At 51.2% G+C, this 19,427-nt stretch overlaps 1 protein-coding gene across 16 annotated transcripts in view; it reads left to right on the forward strand.

The window, feature by feature from the left end:
- The window catches only part of RBFOX3 (RNA binding fox-1 homolog 3), a 433,745-nt gene that overhangs the window by 201,736 nt on the left and 212,582 nt on the right, over nt 1–19,427 (forward strand). The window contains exon 1 of one of the 16 annotated variants that reach the window (XM_050920027.1): nt 2,628–2,677. The exons of 13 other annotated variants lie outside the window; for them this stretch is intronic. The gene's annotated coding sequence lies outside the window, so the exon portion shown is untranslated. Of the gene's footprint in view, nt 1–2,627; nt 2,678–10,429; nt 10,513–19,427 lie in introns of those variants that run through there. 2 more of the 16 variants (XM_050920015.1, XM_050920026.1) reach the window with 2 other exon arrangements.

Here is a 19,427-nt window from a genome sequence, read left to right on the forward strand (position 1 = left end):
ACAGGGCTGGGGAGAAAAAGAGCTTGAGAAGCTATTGCAGTCCTGAGAGTTCTGGGAGTAACTCCCAACCTCTGCTTTCCAGTGAGTTTGCTAGTTTTACCCAGGTTTAAGGATCAGCTTGCCTGAAACAGATGAGTGATGACTCCCCCTAGATCAAAAAGCAAAACAGTTGCTTGGCCTTCTAGTCCTTTGCTCAGGCCACCACACCCTGCTTAGTATATTTCCTTTGCAGTTGCTGAGACCAGAAATCAAGCGTTTCTCAGTATTGCACTCAAACTCCTCACAGTGCTGTAGGGGGTACTTGTTACAGGAGTTCTTTCTGAGTTCTTGCTCCTTCCTGATATCTCCATAACATACTTTTTAGAAGAGCTGCCTTCCTGAGAAATGTTCTGAGTAAAGGTTCCTGAGGATAGCAAACATTAAAACATTTTCATCATAGTCTAATAAAGATATCAATTATAGAGAACACAAGTTTTTATTATAGTCCCAAGACAAGACTAGCTAGACAGTAGCCCATACTGTAATTTATAATTTAGCTGTCTTTAAACCTGGGAAAAGAGGGGACAGGCCTCTGCTGCTTCTGTGAACCACATGCACCCCGTTGTAACCTTTGGATTGAACTCCACAAGTCACTAACCACAGGTTTTTTACTTAGGTGCCTACATTAATTTATTATATACATTTGAGTGAGTCATATACATAGAGATTTGAAGATGTTATTTAGATCCAAGATACAAACGAGCATAATTGCAATTAGAGAAAAATTAATAGAAATACAGATATAAGAATAAATGTAGCAAAGCAACCAACTGCAAAGTAACCCTCACTGAATCATGCATACTCTCAATTCTGTGGAGACCATTAGAAGTTAAAATAGAAAACCAGTACGTGGAGGAGGCACCATATGTGCGTTTGGCGACCTGCTTTCCAGCATCCTGTCATCTCAATCTCCCCTGCTAAGGATTGGTCTTGATCAGGGGTCGGCAACCTTTCAGAAGTGCTGTGCCGAGTCTTCATTTATTCACGCTAATTTAAGGTTTCGCGTGCCAGTCATACATTTTAACATTTGTAGAAGATCTCTTTCTCTAAGTATATAATATATAACTAAACTATTGTTGTATGTAAAGTAAATAAGGTTTTTAAAATGTTTAAAAAGCCTCATTCAAAATTGAATGAAAATGCAGAGCCTCCCCGGACTAGTGGACAGGACCCAGGCAGCGTGAGTGCCACTGAAAATCAGCTCGCGTGCCGTCTTCGGCACTCTTGCCATAGGTTGCCTACCCCTGGTCTTGATCATCTTTTATAACTTTATTGTCCTTACTCCCACTAGAATTCAGGACCATCTGTGAGTTGGTCTCAGCCTTTTGCTCATGTTTGTTATTCTGGGAGACCCTCGTTAGGATTCTGTCTGTTATCGTAAGCTATTTGCGTCAACACATCTCCCAGTGGTTTTGGTACCTGACTGCGGTTTTGCTCCATGATTACAATACCAAAGAGACAAAGGCCCCTAATCTCCGTAATTTCAAGCATAAATTGTTCTTTTGCAGTTTGCTGGTTGATCACAAGATACATGTTGCTAAATCGTATAAGCCTAACTCAAGCACTTACGCTGACTATGTAAGCCAGGGGTAGGCAACCTATGGCAGGCATGCCAAAGGCGGTACACGAGCTGATTTTCAGTGGCACTCACACTGCCCGGGTCCTGGCTACTGGTCCAGGGGCCTCTGCATTTTAATTTAATTTTAAATGAAGCTTCTTAAACATTTTAAAAACCTTATTTACTTTACATACAACAATAGTTTATTTATATGTTATAGACTTATAGAAAGAGACCTTCTGAAAACGTTAAAATGTATTACTCCCATGTGAAACCTTATATTAGAGTGAGTAAATGAAGACTCGGCATAGCACTTCTTAAAAGTTGCCAACCCCTGATATAAGACCTAACCAGCATACGGCTTACAAGAACTGCTAGGCTCTGTTAGGCCCCAGACTTGCTGCAAAGCCTGTTTCCACTGTTGATACACTTTAGTCTTCCCTGCTTGCATTTCAGCTTTAATAACAGCATCTTAGCTTTCCCTGCCATTGAGATTGTAGTTCAAACATCAGCATAAACCTTCCAAGATCAGGTCACGGTCAAGGGTCAACACTAGGATGTCATGAATGAAATAGGCCTGGTCTACACCGTGGGAGGATCAATCTAAGATACGCAACTTCGGCTACAAGAATAGCGTAGCTGAAGTCGACGTATCTTAGATCGAATTCAAATCACTTACTTCGGGTCCTCGCGGCACTGGATTGATGGCTGCGGCTCCCCCGTCGACTTTGCTTCCTCCGCTCACACTGCTGGAGTTCCACAGTTGACGGGAGAGCAATCAGGGATCAATTTTTCGCATCTACACTACACATGATAAATCGATCCCTGATAGATCAATTGCTACCCGCCAATCCGGTGGGTAGTGTAGATGTACCCATAGTTATGGCCCCTGCCTGCAGCCGTTAAGGCAGCACTAGCAGACTCAAGGCCACCTAGCCCAGCTGGCACAGTGTGAATCGCCTCTGTGCCTTCCCATTGCAGGCTTCAGGCGAGGGCACACGCCTGTCTTCTGCCCCAGAGCAGCCCCGTGCAGTGGTGCAGCTGTGGAGGCCCAAGGGGGAGCAGAATCAGGCCATTAATGTAAGTACGTTGAAGTACACTAGAATCCTTTAGATCCCAAGATCTCTGGGCAGGGATCATGTCTTCCCATGTTTGGGCTGTGCCCGCCTCAAGAGGACCCTGTTCTGGATTGAGGCCCCTTCATGCTGTTGAAATACAACTATTGACTAATCCTAACATGTCAAGTTTCAGAGGGGGTAGCCATGTTAGTCTGGATCTGTAAAAGCAGCAAAGAGTCCTGTGGCACCTTATAGACTAACAGACATTTTGGAGCATGAGCTTTCGTGGGTGAATACATGATACATGAATCCGACAAAGTGGGTATTCACCCACGAAAGCTCATGCTCCAATACGTCTGTTAGTCTATAAGGTGCCACAGGTCTCTTTAATCCTAACATGACAGTGATGGCACTGCAGCCACACAACCCTCACTGTCCCATTGTTTTCTGAGGGGCTGTGGGCTGGCAGGGAAGGAACCTCCTAGTTAAAGGGGATGGAGCCCTCACTGCTGGCGTTAACTACCAGCCCTGCTGCAGCATGGAGACGCTTCCCTCTGAAAAGACCAATCTGCACCTTTTGATTTTGCTTTCAAAGGCTTTTGGGAAAGGGAACATTTTGCAGTAAACATGAAGCCTCTGACAGGAGCTGCAGAAGTGGCACTGAACTGGGCTGAACCTGGTCAGGGTTTCCAGGCTAGTCTATTTTCTAGCCTAGTCTCTCCCCCTGCCTTGCTGTTTGCCTCTCCTGTTCTTCCCTCTGCCTCCCCCACCCACTTCTGCTCAGAGTGGGGAATTGTTGCTGGAAGGAGATTCAGGAGGCGAGGTAGGAATGAATCCAGGGCTTTATTCAACTCCCCCATGACTAGGGCAGTCGACATGGGTCACACCCTCCCCACTCCCATGCTCTGCTTATCGCTTACTTACCCCGGTGTGTGATGTTGATGGTATTAGCCTGGCTTCCTGCTTTTGCTGTATACTGATTAGCATAACGCTAACATTTCTTTTATTGAAAAGGGAAAAAATTCACGTCTCCCCACCCAACAGAAACCCAAATACAAATGCATTTCTCTCAAAGTGCAGACATTGGAAAAAACCAAGAGCCGTTCTTCAGGCCGACATCAGAGGAGCCGCATTTGCTCTGACAAACAGCAAAAGCTTATGTTTTATTCACCAGGCCTGAAAAATACCTTCCCGAAGAGGGGAACATAAATAAACCGGAGTGATGAATATTACACAGGATAAAACTGATAAAGCAAGGCCCCTAAACATGAGAGATGCACAATGAGGTTAGGAAAGCACATGGTTTTCATTACAGCTAATACTGTATGACAGGCTGGCGAGGACAGAGGAGAACTGGGAGAGGGGAAGTCAGCCCCAGAGACATTTTCCGTCCCCCTAATGAAAGGTGCGGGAGTGGGAGTTTACTATGCATGTTGCATTCCACTGCACTGTGTCACTGCTGCAGTTTTGCCTATGTACATTTATGTGTTTCAGTACAATGCACTCCATTTATAAGAATCACTGATAAAACCGCATATAGTGATCAAAGCCACTGGGACAAAATCATTTCTATACCTAGCCTATACTCTGCTTGTAAGAATCAACCGCTTGTAAGAATCAAATAATCCAGAATGGATGTGGTTCTTATAAAAGGAGTGCACTGTACATCCCAAATGTGCCTGGCCAGGTTCAGTGAGCAGGTGGGGCCTTGCCAGTCAGTTTGTAGAGAGGGCCCCATTTAACAGCGTAGGTGGATTGCTGATTCCTTTGGCCTCTTAGCTTCAGCCTGAGACATAATTTGCTATGTCAGGGCTCAGTCAGAGACATGCTCATGTGACAGGCTCGTTGGCTGCTTAGCATACAAGCTGGGGAGCAAACCTGGGTTCTTCCTGGGCCAGTATAATTTACATCCCCTTTCCTGTCACGTGTTAGTGACATGAACTTGGATTCAGGGAGCCTCCTTTACACTCACAGCCACTTAGGTACATCCTGTTCTGCATCACCTCTGAAATAGCCAGCAGAGTCACTGACACACCAAGTACCTGGATGCGAAGGTTTGCACTGATGTGGCTTGTGCACTGGGGGCCCTGAGCCTAGCGAGGGGTGAGTTTTGGAGGCTCCCAGGATGGGAGAGGACAAAAGGACAGGATGGACACGGTCCTGTGAGATTTCCATCCTCCATCGGACTTCCAGGGTAGCCTGGAGATCTTGCAGGATTGGGAGCCATAAAGTCTCACGAGATTTGCAACAAGATTTGGAGCCATGATAGAAGCCCTGTGCTCAGGGATACCCACTTTCTGTGTGCTGGTTTCCAGCACTTAACCCACTCTCCCCCAGCCTTGCTGCAGGCTGTGCTAGTCACCGCTTTGGTGCTGGGAAGGAATTTTTCCCCATGCCACCAGCTTGGCCGAGGCTGGTTGGGTTTTTCACCTTCTTCGTAGCAAAATCTAGGGACTGGGTTTTGGGCAACTGGAGGGCTGGGGTTGTCCGCCTTCCAGAGGCACAGTTTGGACCTAGGTGAAAGTCATTTAGTTATGTCCACTTTGGCAGGTGCCCAGTGTAGGAACTTGCTGGTTTAGGCTCCAGATCAAAAACGGTAACATAGAGGGCATTCCAAGAGCATCTCCTTACGAGTTGGGGGCATCGTGTGTTACTCCCTGGGGGTATATGCCAACCAGGGGCTGTGACACTACTCTGGGGGATCCATCCCATAAATGCACTTAATGGTGGAGCTGGCAGGGATTTGAGGTCCCCCCTCCCCTCAACACCCCAAAAGAGGAAAGATCCTAGCTAGCAAATGAGGCATCCAGAGACACCCCCCACCCCGTGCAATGGTTGGCTTTACCTGCATGGGAGCCCCCCAAAACTGGCAAAATGGGCTGAAAGTGACTGCACTGGACTGTCCCGTGTTGGGAAACGAGGATGTAATTTGACTAATAAAATTGCAAGCTGGTTAAAGCCCCTCCCCCACCCCATGTGACCTGCCTCTTTCTGTGCAGTGAGCACACCAAAGGGATGGTCCAGGTAGGGTGGCCACTCTTGCATTCCCAAAATACCGGAGATTCCAACACTTCCGGAATGGCATGGGCCTGCTTCTGCCAGCGTGTCCTCAGACCCAGAGGGAGGCGTCATTTATAAGAGCGTGCCATCTTGCCCCCGCTGGTGTGACTTTGGATGTGCCACATGGGGCCAGGGTGGCACGGTCTTAAAAATGGCGCCCCTCCATGTGGGGTGACCTCGCACGCAGTAGGGGGGCACCATTTTGAGGATCTCGCCACTTCGCTGCCACCCGCCTGACTTTGTGTGCAAGGTCACGCCAAGAGGGGTGGAGCGGCATGCTTTTCAAAGTGGCGCCCCTTTTCTGAACCAGACAAGACCGCGTACAGATGGGGGACAATCCAGGGAGAGCAGGAGTGTCCGGTGGAATACCAAATGAGTGGCCTGCTTACATCCAGGCCTTTGGCATGTAAACGACTCCCCTAGATATCCTGAGAGAGAGAGAAGCTAGAGAGGTGTAAATTACACCTTCTTCTAGGTTCACTGCCCGGTTAATGGGAGTGGCTGCACTTGTTAACTCCTCTTAGTTCACTTCGCTGCAGTCAGAGCAGCCACACTGCGAAAGAACATGAGCTACACACAGCGATGTGCTGGCCTCGAACTAAGCTCAGAGCCTCTGAGGGGCCTGCCAGCTCCACTTAAAAGCACCACCAGGCTTGAGTTCAGGCTATGATGTGTGGGCGGGACTTGAGTTAAGGGCAATGCTCGAGCTCTGTTTAGCTGTGTGATGAAGACTAACCTACTGATCTGGCCCTTAATCCTTCATGTGCTTACATGTCAGCCCAGCTGAGGGCCTGATACTAACCCCAGCTGGATACAAGTTAATCCCATTGAAGCAAATGGGTGATATTTTACCTAGGTTTTCTCTGGCTCTTTTGCCCTTAATCCAGGTGTTTCACTGCCATGAATGAATTTATCCTCTGAGTGCCAATCAGGCCGGGAAATACTATCCCTATTATACAGATGGCAAATGGAGGCACAGAGAGCACTGATAGTGCAGAGAAATGAGGCCGGATCCCTTGAGTCCCAGGCCAGCACTGTCCTTGCCCGTGTCCTAAGGGTGGAGGGGAAGGGGACCAAGAGGCCTTTGAAACTGCTTCTGGTGTCAGCTGAAGCCGGGGTTTAGCAGAAGCGTCGCAGTATCAAGGAAAAGCAGATGGAGGTGCTAAGGGAATGCAAATGCAGTTAGTGACTCTGATTCCATGGGACGAAATGCTAGTGGCTCTTTGAGCACCATAACAACAGCACCAGTGTCTTTTATGATGGCCTAAAAGCCCCAGCTTTCAGAATTCCTGGAGTGCCATGTTACCTCAGCAGATCTCCATGCTGGGGTGCGTGTGGTGTAAGCATACGCTCCAAGCCCTGTTGGACTGCGTTCTGTTCTCTGCATCTCTATCGCTTTGGCTGTAGGTCGGAGGTGTGTGTGTGTGTCTGCACATGTGAGTGTACAGTGCATGCATTCTCAGTGATCTCTGAGTTCCCCCTGAGGGACAGCTTTGTTGCTGGGAGCAGTGCAAGTTGTTTGTTTCCAAGGTTGTGATGCTGCTGTGCTGTGAATCAGCTTGGAACAAGTCTGAGGAGCACGTGTAAGGTCAAATTCTCCCTTCAGTTACAACTCTGCAGGCCTGTGTCAGTCAGTGAGAGCGTTAGGGTGCTTCAAGCATCTGAGGAGGGGAGCATGGAGGGGAGCTACTGGCAGCCTGGAAAAGGGGGTGCAGGCTGATACCTGAATAAAAGGATCTTTCTGCTTCTGCGTTTCAGACAAACCTCCTCAGATGTTTTGGAAACAGCTAACAGAAGCCAGAGGCTGGGAGTGTGCTGAGAGGCTATGTCCAGGGCATGATGCTCTCTGGGGCAGTATTCAGTTAATGAAATCTGCCCTTTGCAAGCCCACTCCTCACTGGCCTTTTGCAGGGGGCTGATATGCATGGTGGTTGTTTAATACAGATGTTCTCATCTGATTTATTGTTCATTCAAGCATCCACGCCACCATAAAATACCATAAGCCCTTGCTTGTCCTGATTGTGTGTAGTAGGTCAGCTCTGGGTCAGACAACATCTGGAGGAGTCGTAGTAGTATTTATTAACTGTATTACCATAACACCTAGGAGACCTAGTCATAGAATCATAGAACCCTAGGGTTAGAAGGGACCACAAGGGTCATCTAGTCTAACCTCCTGCCAAGATGCAGGGTTTGTTATGTCTAAACCACTCAAGACAGATGGGTATCCAGCCTCCTTTGGAAAACCTCCAGCGAAGGAGCTTCTGCCACTCCCCTACGCAGCCTGTTCCATCGTCCTTACAGTTAGGTAGTTTTTCCTGAGATTTAATCTAAATCTGCTGTGCTGCAGTTTGAGCCTTGTCCTGCCCGTAGTGGCAAGAGAGAACAACTTTTCTCCATCTTTTTTTATGGCAGTCTTTCAGGTATTTGAAGTCTGCTATCATGTCCCCCCTTAATCTCCTTTTTCCCATACTAAACGTACCCACTTCCTTCAGCTTGCTCATATGGCTGCATTCCATCCCTCTGATTGTCTTTGTCACTCACCTCTGGATCCTTTCCAGTTTCTCTATATCCTTTCTATACATTGGTGACCAAAACCGAACAGAGTACTCTTGCTGAGGCCTAACCAGTGCTGAGTAGAGCGGTACTATCGTCTCCTGTGACTTGCATGCTCTGCTTCTGTTAATGCAGCCGAAAATTGCATTTGCTGGGGGAAGGGGGGTTGGTTTCTGTTGTTTTTGTTTGGTTGTTTTTTTGCAACAGCATCATGGGTAGCTCATGTTGAAGTTGTGATCCACCCTAATTCCCAGATCCTTCTCAGCAGTATTGTTGCCAAGCCAGTTATCCCCCATTCCATATTTGTGCATTTGCTTTTTCTTCCCAAAGTGACATTTGTCTTTGTTGAATTTCACCTTGTTGTCTATAGCCCAGTTCTCCAATTTATCAAGATCCCTTTGAATTTTAGCTCTATCCTCCAAAGTGTTGACAACCGCTTCTCCCCCCAGCTTTGTGGCATCTGCTAATTGGATCAGCATGCTCCCTATTCCTACATCCAGGTCATTAATAAAGATGTTAAACAACACTGGACCCAGAACAGATGCTGTGGAACCTCACCTGAGACCTCTTTCCAATCTGACATCATTGTGTTAATAGTTACTCTTCGTTTGTGGTTGTTTAACCAATTATGTATCCACTTACTGGTTGTTCTGTTGAGCCTGCATTTCTCCAACTTACTTATCAGAATGTCATGTGGGACTGTGTCTATAGTCTTGCTGAAATCCAGGTATGTTATGTCCACTGCATTCTGTAGTCATGGCCCAGGACCCCATTGTGCTACGTGCTGAACGAATGTAGAACAAAGACGGTCCCTGCCCCAAAGAGCTTCCTGTCTAGGTGTAAGACAAGACAGTAGGTGAATACTGACAAATGAGGGAGTACCAGGAGACAGTGAGATAGTGACAGTCACAGCTGGGAGTTGGTTTGTTCCTTTTTGTAGTGCTGTTTGTGTTTTAGGATCTAATGTAAGTCTCACAAAGTGAGACAAGTGCAACAACTTAAAGGGAGAAGCAATTTGACCAGAGACACCAGGTCATACACAGCAAGTCAAACTTCGCCTTTGGCAGCAGAACCAAATCCATTTCCCAACTGGGCGTGGATTTTACCACCCTGTGACGCTGTGTCCATCTGGGGCTTCTGCTTCCGCTGAACTTGTGCTGCAGCCCATGGTAGCCTACTCTAGAGTGTTTTCTTTACCTGTTCTCACACCGTGTCCCACCTAACCAGCAGCAGGATAAATGCTTCCAACCGCAATCCTTGTGAGGAAGCGAGGAGCATTGCTCCTTTCCCCTCTTCCTCCTCCTGTCTCCCCCAGTGTGAGAATAAGAATGTAAATAGCCCTGCAGAATCGTGCACAACTGGTTAGTGGCCCCTCGTTATGTGTCTTGGGACTAATGATGTTACTTTTGGTGACTAGTACATCTGGGGTGGGATGGGGAGGGATTCTGTTAGTCTGCAAAAACACAGTCTAAATAGAGAGTAAATGCTTAATAAATAAAACTGTCACCTGATAACAAGTGGCATATGAGAGAGAGGCATTGTGATAGATCTTAATGCAGTTCTGGAAATGCCATTTCACAGAATCATTACTTCATCTCAGCACAATCTCTCTGAAATTCCACAAAATCCAGTAATAGAAGTGTCGCAAACCTTTCCCTGCCTAATAAATATTCACCTCTTGGTGCAGCACCACGGTCAGTTACACACCCCACAATCACACTCATTGCTCCCATAATTACATGCAATAACTGGAAAGAGCAAAAACAAGTGCCAGGTCTCTCTATGAATTTATGTGTGAAAAATCTCTGGCTCTGCGTAAACAGAATTAACTCCTCAGTAGACCTCCCCTCCTTCAAATGCCTGGGTGGAGTTAATGGCCAAAGACAGAATATTTGTCAGCATCACCTCTGGGAAGGGACACTGAGGTTTGCTTCCAGATACAGAGAACAGAAGCCACTATGGGAGAAGTAGGAATTTTCCATGGACATGGTGAAGTAGTTGGAATGGAAGGGATTCAACCCAGGGGAAGGGAGGTTAATAAGTCAGTCCTTGGAGACATGGTTTCCACTCAAATGGGACTTGGAACAGACATAGGCCTTTCTGAAAGTGCTGGAGCAAGAGGAAAGCTGATCTGAGCAAAGCTGCATTTCCTCTGTTGCAGTGTTCCCCAGGCTGTGAAATGAGGTGTGCACAGACTGTCTAGCCCTCAGCAGATCTGTTTCAGCAGGAAGGATGCTCTTGTGGGTAAGGCACTGTGTGTGGCTCAGTTGTTCTGGGTTCCATTCCCTTCTGTGCTGCAGACTCTGCGTGAAATGGGGCAAGGCATTTAACCTCTCGGCACCTCGCTTGCACATCGGTGGTAACCCTTCCTCTCAACCTTTATCTGTCATGTCAATTTACATTGTAAACTTTGGGGTGCCAGGAATGTCTTCTCTGCGCAGGGCCTGCTCTAGGTTTTTTGCCGCCCCAAGCGAAAAGTTGGCTGCCCCCTGTCCCAGCCCTGGGCTCCTTGCTGCACCCCCCTGGTGTCCCAGCCCTGGGCGCTCTCCCCTTCCCCCCCACCATTGCCACACACACACACCTCCTGCCGCCCCAGCCCTGGGCTCTCCCCCCACACACACACACCTGCACCCTCCTTCCGCCGCAGCCCTGGGTCACTGGTAACTCACTCCCAAGGCAGATCATTCAGCAGGAATTTTAGTTGTGCATAAAACACAGACAGGATTGGTTCCCATATGGTTACAGAACTGCAGTAAAGTGGAACAATTTTCAGCTTCTGTGATTGGAGGATATCTGGATGCATATTATAAAACTGTCCTCCATAAATGAGGAAAAGTTGAGGTGCATTTATTATTCTTTTGTTCCACTCTTTCTTTCTTTCTATGGGGAATTTGCCAGGGCAATATCACTGTTTTCCTTTTAAACAAACAAACAAACCAAAAAAAAAAGGCAATGGCTGTTGAAAATAGCAATTCCAGTCCAGATAACCACTGGGAAGCATTTCTTGCTCAATTTTATCCTACTTTTTCTACAGCAGGTTACAGTGGATCAGTGTATTTGATTTGGGAGAAATGAAGTAACAGCTGCCCAAACTGAGCTTGAGCACTCCTGAATTTTGAGGTGCTCAAATTTGGAAGGCAGGTGCTGGGGGGCTGTGGCTCTGGGGGGAACATGGCAGCATGTATGCAGCAGCTTGTCTGGCGCTGCGCTGAGCCAGACACGCTCGTCCGAGTGGCACGGTACGAGTGCTGGGGGGTTGGAGAAGGGGTCGGGAGTTCCGGGGGGCAGTCAAGGGACAGGGAGCAGGGGGGGTTGGATGGGGCAGAGGTTCACGGGGGCAGTCAGGGGCAGGGAGAAGCGGGGGTTAGATGGGTCGGGGTTGGGGGGGCAGTCAGGGGACAGGCAGTGGTTGGATAGGCATGGGAGTCCCAGGGGTTTGTCAGGGGACGGTAGGGGGTGGGGTCCTAGGGGGGGAGTTGGAGGGGTCTCAGGAGGGGGCAGTTGGGGACAAGGAGAAGGGAGGCTTAGATAGGGGGTGGGGTCCCAAGAGGCAGTTTGGGGCAGGGGTCCTGGGAGGAGGCAATCAGGGGACAAGGACCAGCAGCACTTATATAGGGGGTGGCTTCCTGGGGGGCAGTTAGGGGCAGGGGTCCCGGGAGGGGATGATCAGGGGACAGGGAGCAGGGGGGGTTGGATGAGTTGGGGTTTCTGTGGGGGGCAGTCGGAGAGAGTGGATGGTGGCAGGGTGGGGCTACCCTCCCTCCCCATGGAGTGTCCTATTTTTTGAATGTTAAAATATGGTCTCCCGACCCTTCACAGTGCAGCTCTCCATGCACAGCAGGCTGCTGCATGAGGTCTCAGCTCCTCACTCCCTCCCCCTTCCTTTCTTGTTGGTAGTGGCCACGGGAATGCTGGGAAATGTAGTTCTTCAAGATGAGTTGCTCATATCCATTCCAGTTAGGTGTGCGCACGCCGCGTGCACGTTCATCGGAAGATTTTTACCCTAGCAACACTCGGCGGGTTGGCTGGGTGCCCCATGGAGTGGCACCACCATGGCGCTGGATATATACCCCTGCCGACCCAACTGCCCCTCAGTTCCTTCTTACCGCCCGTGTCGGTCATTGGAACAGTGGAGTGCGGTTTTACTGACCTCCACCTCCCTAGCTACTTATAGTCCTCTAGTTATTTTGTTGTGTATATAGTTATAGTTAATTTTTATTATTCATAGTTAGTGTATAGTTAAGAGGGGTTTAGGGATTAGCCCCTTCCCCATACCCGGTGCCGGGGCCCATGCCTGGTTCACTGGGTTTCAAACTGTGCTCATCCTGGTCATAAGCCGATGCCGACAGGAGATCCACACGACTCCTGCCTTAAGTGCCTCGGGGAATCTCACCTGACAGATAAGTGTCGCATTTGCAAGGCTTTTAAGCCGAGAACAAAAAAGGAGCGGGACTTTCGGCTAAAGCAGCAACTCATGGAGGCGGCTCTTACCCCTCCGCCTTCGGCACCGAGCGCTGGTCAATCGGCGGGCAGAAGCACCTCCTCAGCACCGGACCGCGCCGGTACTGCCAAGGCCTCTCGGCACCGGCCGTCGCCGGCACCGAAGTCGACTCAGCACCGCTCCCTCTCCCTGAAGTCGAGAAAGCCAAAGACTCCTGCTGCTTCTGTGCCACCTGCGCCGCAGCCAGAGAGCTCGTCTAAGTCGGATCGCGCGGCACCAACGACGTCGGCACTGTCAATTCCAGTCCCACGAGGGCCGTCGAGTCCGGTGCCTGTCAGCTCCCCGGCACGAGCCGTGGGTGAGCTTACTATTCCATCCACGCCGGAGACATTCTCAACGGCGAGGGATCTGATTGTCATGACAGAGTCAACGCTGCCTCAACCCCCGGCACCGCCGGTGCGGGTAATACAGTCTATCGGCAAGCCTGCCTTGATAAGATCATCCTCTGTCAGCACAGCAGAGCGGTGCCGTTCACGATCGCGGTCCCGCAGATGTTCCAGGTCCTGTCGGCGCTCCCGCTCCCGAAGCCGCTCGCAGTCCTGGTACCGTTCTCCTCCTCGGTACCGGTCGCACTCGTGGCACCGTCGGTATCCCGTTCGCCGGCCCGCTACTCTCGGCACAGCTCCAGGCACCGTGACTCCTGTTGCCGCTCCTGACTTCGAGTCTCGAGATCTCAGTCGACCTCCCGGCACCGCTCCGGTTGCAGGTCCTGATCTCGTTCCCGGAACCGGTCCCCAGTGCCGAGTAGGGCAAGGTCCTCTAGAGACAGAGACTCTGCCCAGGGCTTTTCAGCACCTCCATGGCCATCCGGACATGCACCAGTGTCATCCCACGCGGACTGCTCTTATGCTCAGGACCGCGATTCTGATGTGCCCACCAGAGTCTTCCAAAAGACCCAGGCCCAGGACCAAGGACCCCATCAATGGTCTTTCTGGACACCTTGGGTGTACCACCAGTTCCGTCCTGCTCTGTCTCATCAGAGCACCGAGGCCAGAGGCAACGGTTAGCCGTCCCCCTCCCACTGCTGCGGAAGAAGCCCCAGTTCACCCACCGGACTCCCAGGTTCCTCTGGAGCAGGAGATCGCCCAAGAGCAATAGGCAACCCAGGACCCGCTTGTCGCCAGCATCTCATCTTCCTCTTCTCCGGATGAGACGATGGCAGGAACATCCTCCTCAGGCCCTCCTCCAATCGACCTGAGAGCCCATCAGGACCTCTTAAGGAGGGCAGCACTCAATATGAACCTCCAGGTGGAGGAGGTCCCGGAGGTAGAGGACCCGATAGTGGACATTCTATCGGCGGATGCCCCCACTAGAGTGGCCCTACCGTTTATTCGGATCATCCAGGCGAATGCCGATACTATATGGCAGTCCCCAGCCTCTATCCCTCCTGCAGCGAGGGAAGTTGAGCGTAAATATATGGTGCCCTCTAAAGGGTACGAGTACTTGTATGTCCATCCTTCTCCCTGCTCACTAGCCGTCCAGTCCGTTAATGAGAGGGAACGTCATGGCCAGCAGGCGCCAGCCCCGAAATTAAAGGAGGCTAGGTGAATAGACCTACTTGGCCGCAAGGTATACTCGGCAGAGACCCTATAGCTCCGGGTGGCAAATCAACAAGCCTTGCTTAGCCACTATAATTATAACACCTGGGTAGCAGTGGGTAAGTTTACGGAGCTTCTCCTTCAAGACTTCCGCCAAGAGTTCGCTGCCCTCTTGGAGGAAGGGAAAAAGGTGGCCAGAACTTCCCTCTAGGCCTCTTTGGATGCAGCAGACTCAGCAGCCAGGACTCTGGCCTCGGGTGTTGCCATGAGGCGCATCTCATGGCTTCAGGTTTCAAACCTCCCACCGGAGCTGCAGTATACCATTCAGGACTTACCATTTGATGGTAAAGGCCTCTTCTCGGAAAAGACTGACCCCAGGCTGCAAAGCCTGAAGGACAACAGGGTCATAATGTGCTCTCGGCATGCATACGCCGGTGACCCAATGCTGGCCTTTCCGTCCCCAGCCCCACTGCCCATACTCTGTGCCTAGACAAAGACAGGACTTTGGCAGGCAGCGCGGCCGAGGTAGTCGCAGACGACTGTCAGGACCCTAAGGGGGCCAAAATCAAGGTCCCTCGAAACCACCACCAGGACCAAAGACGAACTTTGAAGGTGCGCCCGAGGGCGGCGTACCAGTTACAGGCCAGGATCCCTCTCCTCCCTTCTCCAACCGTCTCTCCTACTTCCTCCAGGCGTGGTCCCAGTTAACTTCAGATCGCTGGGTCCTACGCATGGTGGAGTATGGGTGCCAGCTCCCATTTATTTCAACCCGCCCTCCCACCCTGTCCCTCTTCAGGGACCCCTCTCACGAGCAATTCCTCTTACAAGAGGTGCAGATGCTCCTCGCCATAGGAGCTATAGAGGAAGTACCGATGGACGAAAGGGGCAAGGGGTTTTACTCTCAGACCTATCCTAGACCTGCGAGGACTCAACCAGTTTATGATAAAGTTGAAGTTCCGCATGGTATCCCTGGGGACCACTATCCTGTCCTTGGATCCTGGAGACTGGTATGCCACCCTCGATATGAAGGACGCGTACTTTAACATCGCCATCTTTCCTCTGCACGGGAGATACCTCCACTTTGTAGCCAACGGTCAGCACTTCCAGTTTACGGTCCTGCCCTTTGGCCTTTCTGCAGCCCCAAGGGTATTTACAAAGTGTATGGCTGTAGTCGCCGCCTACCTCCGCCGACATTGGATACACGTTTTTCCGTATCTGGACGAACGGCTCATCCGAGGGGTCTCCGAGACACAAGTCACTCAGCATGTGGGCATCATCAAGGACCTATTCACACGTCTGGGCCTGATGATCAATATAGAAAAATCCACTCTGGTTCCCACGCAGAGGTTAGACTTCATAGGAGCTATCCTGGACTCCAGTCTAGCCAGAGCCTGCATACCACAGCCGCGGTTTCAGGCGATGGCAACAATTATCCGAGGTCTACAGAATTTCCCAATGACCTCGGCTCGCACTTGTCTCGGTCTCCTGGGTCACATGGCTGCCTGCACATTTGTAACCAAGCACGCCAGGCTCCACCTCCATCTTCTCCAAGTTTGGCTCAACTCGGTATACTGCCCGGGCAGGGACCCAATAGACACGATAGTCACCATTCCCCCGAGCACTCTAGGCTCCCTAGAATGGTGGCTAGCTCCCTCCCTGGTACGTGCAGGAATGCTGTTCCATCCGCCCCAACCCTCAATGTACCTGACGACGGACGCGTCATCTCTCGGCTGGGGTGCTCACCTCGGTCACCTTCGTACTCAAGGCCTTTGATCTTCTCAGGAGCTGGCATTACACATAAATGTCCGAGAACTGAGAGCAGTCCGCCTGGCATGCCAAGCTTTCCAGCAACAGTTGCGAGGCCGTTGTGTCTCAGTGTTTACAGACAACACAACAGCTATGTACTACATAAACAAACAGGGAGGGACACAGTCCTCCCCACTTCATCAGGAGGCCATCCAGCTCTGGGACTTTTGCATAGCCCACTCGATAGATCTGGTAGCGTCCTTTCTCCCAGGCGTTCGGAATACCCTGGCGGATCGACTCAGCCGGTCTTTCCTGTCTCACGAGTGGTCGATCCGCCCGGACCTTATGCATTCTGTTTTCCAGAAGTGGGGATTTCCCCACATAGACCTGTTCGCTTCCCACAAGAACAGGAAATGCCAGATGTTCTGCTCCTTCTAAAGTCTCTCCCCGGGATCGATCTCGGACGCTTTCCTGATCCCATGGAAGAGCCAGCTCCTTTATGCCTTCCCACCGTTCCCGCTGATTCACTCCGCAGGGACAGAGCACACATCATCATGATCGCTCCAGCGTAGCCCAGGCAGCACTGGTACACCACGTTGCTCGACCTGTCGATAGCCAACCCAATTACCCTGCCACTCCACCCAGACCTCATAACTCAGGACCACGGCAGGCTTCGCCACCCGGACCTGCAGGCTCTTCACCTCACGGCGTGGCTGCTGCGTGGTTAAGCCAGTCAGAGTTTGTTGCTCTGAATCAGTACGACAAGTTCTCCTGGGTAGCAGGAAGCCTTCCACCTGGTCAACGTACCTTGCCAAGCGGAAGCGTTTCTCCTGCTGGTGCGAAATGCTTTATCTTACTCCCACTGAGGTCTCGATCCCCTCTATTTTGGACTACCTCTGGTCTCTCAAACAGCAGGGCCTAGCAGTATCATCGCTGAGGGTACACTTGGCAGCCATCTCTACTTTCCACCCAGGCGAAGGTGGTCGTTCCGTGTTCTCGCACGCTATGGTTTCTAGGTTCCTCAAGGGCTTGGAGCGCTTATACCCCCAAGTACACCGCCCAGCCCCGACCTGGGACCTCAACCTGGTTTTAACCAGACTTATGTCTCCCCCATTCGAGCCGTTAGCAACCTACTCGCTACAATACCTGTCTTGGAAGACAGCTTTCCTCATAGCCATTACATCGGCCAGACGAGTCTCCGAGCTTTGGGCTCTTATGGTGGATCCGCCATACACTGTGTTCCACAAGGACATGGTGCAGTTACGACCACACCCGGCTTTCCTCCCTAAGGTGGTTTCAGCCTTTCATGTTAACCAGGACATCTTTCTCCCGGTCGTCTTCCTGGAGCCACACTCAACGTGACGGGAGCAACAGTTGCACTCCCTGGATGTCCGTAGAGCGTTCGCATTTTATACTGAGCGGACAAAACTGTTTTGTAAAACACCCCAACTCTTTGTCGTGGTAGCAGACCGAACGAAAGGCCTACCTGTTTCCTCTCAGAGGATCTCATCTTGGGTGACGGTGTGCATCTGCACTTGTTATGATTTGGCTAATATTTCCCCAAGCCACATCACTGCTCATTCTATCAGGGCTCAGGCTTCATCTGCCGCCATCCTGGCTCGTGTACCTATCCAGGAGATATGTTGCGCAGCTACCTGGTCCTCGGTCCACACCTTTGCTTCGCATTATGCTCTGGTTCAACAGTCGAGATGATGCAGCGTTTGGCTCAGCGGTTTTGCATTCTGCCACATCTCACTCCGACCCCACCGCCTAGGTAAGGCTTGAGAATCACCTAACTGGAATGGATATGAGCAAGCACTCGAAGAAGAAAAGACGGTTACTCACCTTTGTAACTGTTGTTCTTCGAGATGGGTTGCTCATATCCATTCCAAACCCGCCCTCCTTCCCCTCTGTCAGAGTAGCTGGCAAGAAGGAACTGAAGGGTGGCTGGGTCGGCAGGGGTATATATCCGGCACCATGGCGGTGCCACTCCAGGGGCGCCCAGCCGACCCACCGAGTGTTGCTAGGGTAAAAATCTTCCGACAAACGAGCACGCATGGCATGCACACCTAACTGGAATGGATATGAGCAACACATCTCGAAGAACAACAGTTACAAAGGTGAGTAACCGTCTTTTTCTTTCCCTGCTCCAGGGTTGGCTCTATAGGCAGGGAGCTAACCAAGGAACTACAGCTCCCAGAGCCCCCTCTTGGTTCTCAGCTCCCATGCTGGATCCTTGCCGCCCCTGCAAATGGGCTGCCCCAAGCAGACGCTTGCTTTGCTGGTGCCTAGCGCCGCCCCGTCTCTGTGTCTGTGCACAACTGGTGTCAGGTTCTGGTTCCTGGCAGTCAGTCCTGGTGGTTGGTGCGATGGTTGAAGCCAGCCAGAGGGTCAAGACTGGTCTGAAGGCAGTGCTGAAACTGGAATCAAGGGACAGGCTGTGGGTGAGAACTTTGGTCAGAATCCATAGACAAGCCAATTCAGTATTGTAGTCAGAATCCAGACTCGGCCAACAATTGAAGCCGGTCTGGAGTCAGTTCAGAGGTCTGGGGTCAGGAGACAGATGCAGGGCTGGTGCATGGTTGGAGTAGGGCACATATCAGGCTGGGGTAGGTTGGAACAAGGCTAAGGCAAGTCTGGGGCAGGAGCAGGAGCGGGAACCAGATCAATGGTAGGCTGGAAGACTAGGGTGTCTGTTACACTGAGCAGCGGTGGAAGGGTTCCTGGCCAAGTAGTGCTGTTGCACAGACTAACTTGCAGGTCGGAGGGGAGGGATGGAGTGTCAGTGAGATACCTGTGCCTGGGGGGTCATCTGACCTGGGCCTTGCGCAGGGATAGACTGCTGCAGCAGCATGCCTGAGTGAGGAGTCCCTGCAGGCTCTGTTGGAAGGGTAAGTCATGGCAGCCCAGTGAGCAGCCCTGGTCTGGCTACAGGTTTGCCTCACAGCTAGGCTGTTACTATAATACACCTAATAAACTAAGGCACAGTTAGCCCAACCGCAGTGTTTTAGGAGGCCTAGGGCATGCATTACAACTGAGTTGCACTAGCAGAGCTATCCAGAGCAGGCCTGCACAACATAGGGCCCGCGGAGGCTCATTGTGCGGCCCGTGGGGGGATTCTAAATCCTGTGCACACGGCGCTCTGCAGGCAGCCCAGAGCCCTTTGAATCCCGGCCGCGGCTGGGATTTAAAGGGCTCAGGGCTCCCTGCCGCTGCAGGCAGCCCAGAGCCCTTTGAAACTCACCCTGGCTCCGGCGGCCAGGCTGGGGCTGGGATTTAAAGGGCTCGGGCTCCCCTCAGCGACAGGAGCTCTGGGCCCTTTAAATCCCTGCCCCAGCCCCGCAAAGCTCTGGTTCCCCCAGCCACTGGAGCCC

Source organism: Gopherus flavomarginatus, chromosome 12 (assembly GCF_025201925.1).
Source record: "Gopherus flavomarginatus isolate rGopFla2 chromosome 12, rGopFla2.mat.asm, whole genome shotgun sequence".
NCBI lineage: Eukaryota > Metazoa > Chordata > Testudines > Testudinidae > Gopherus > Gopherus flavomarginatus.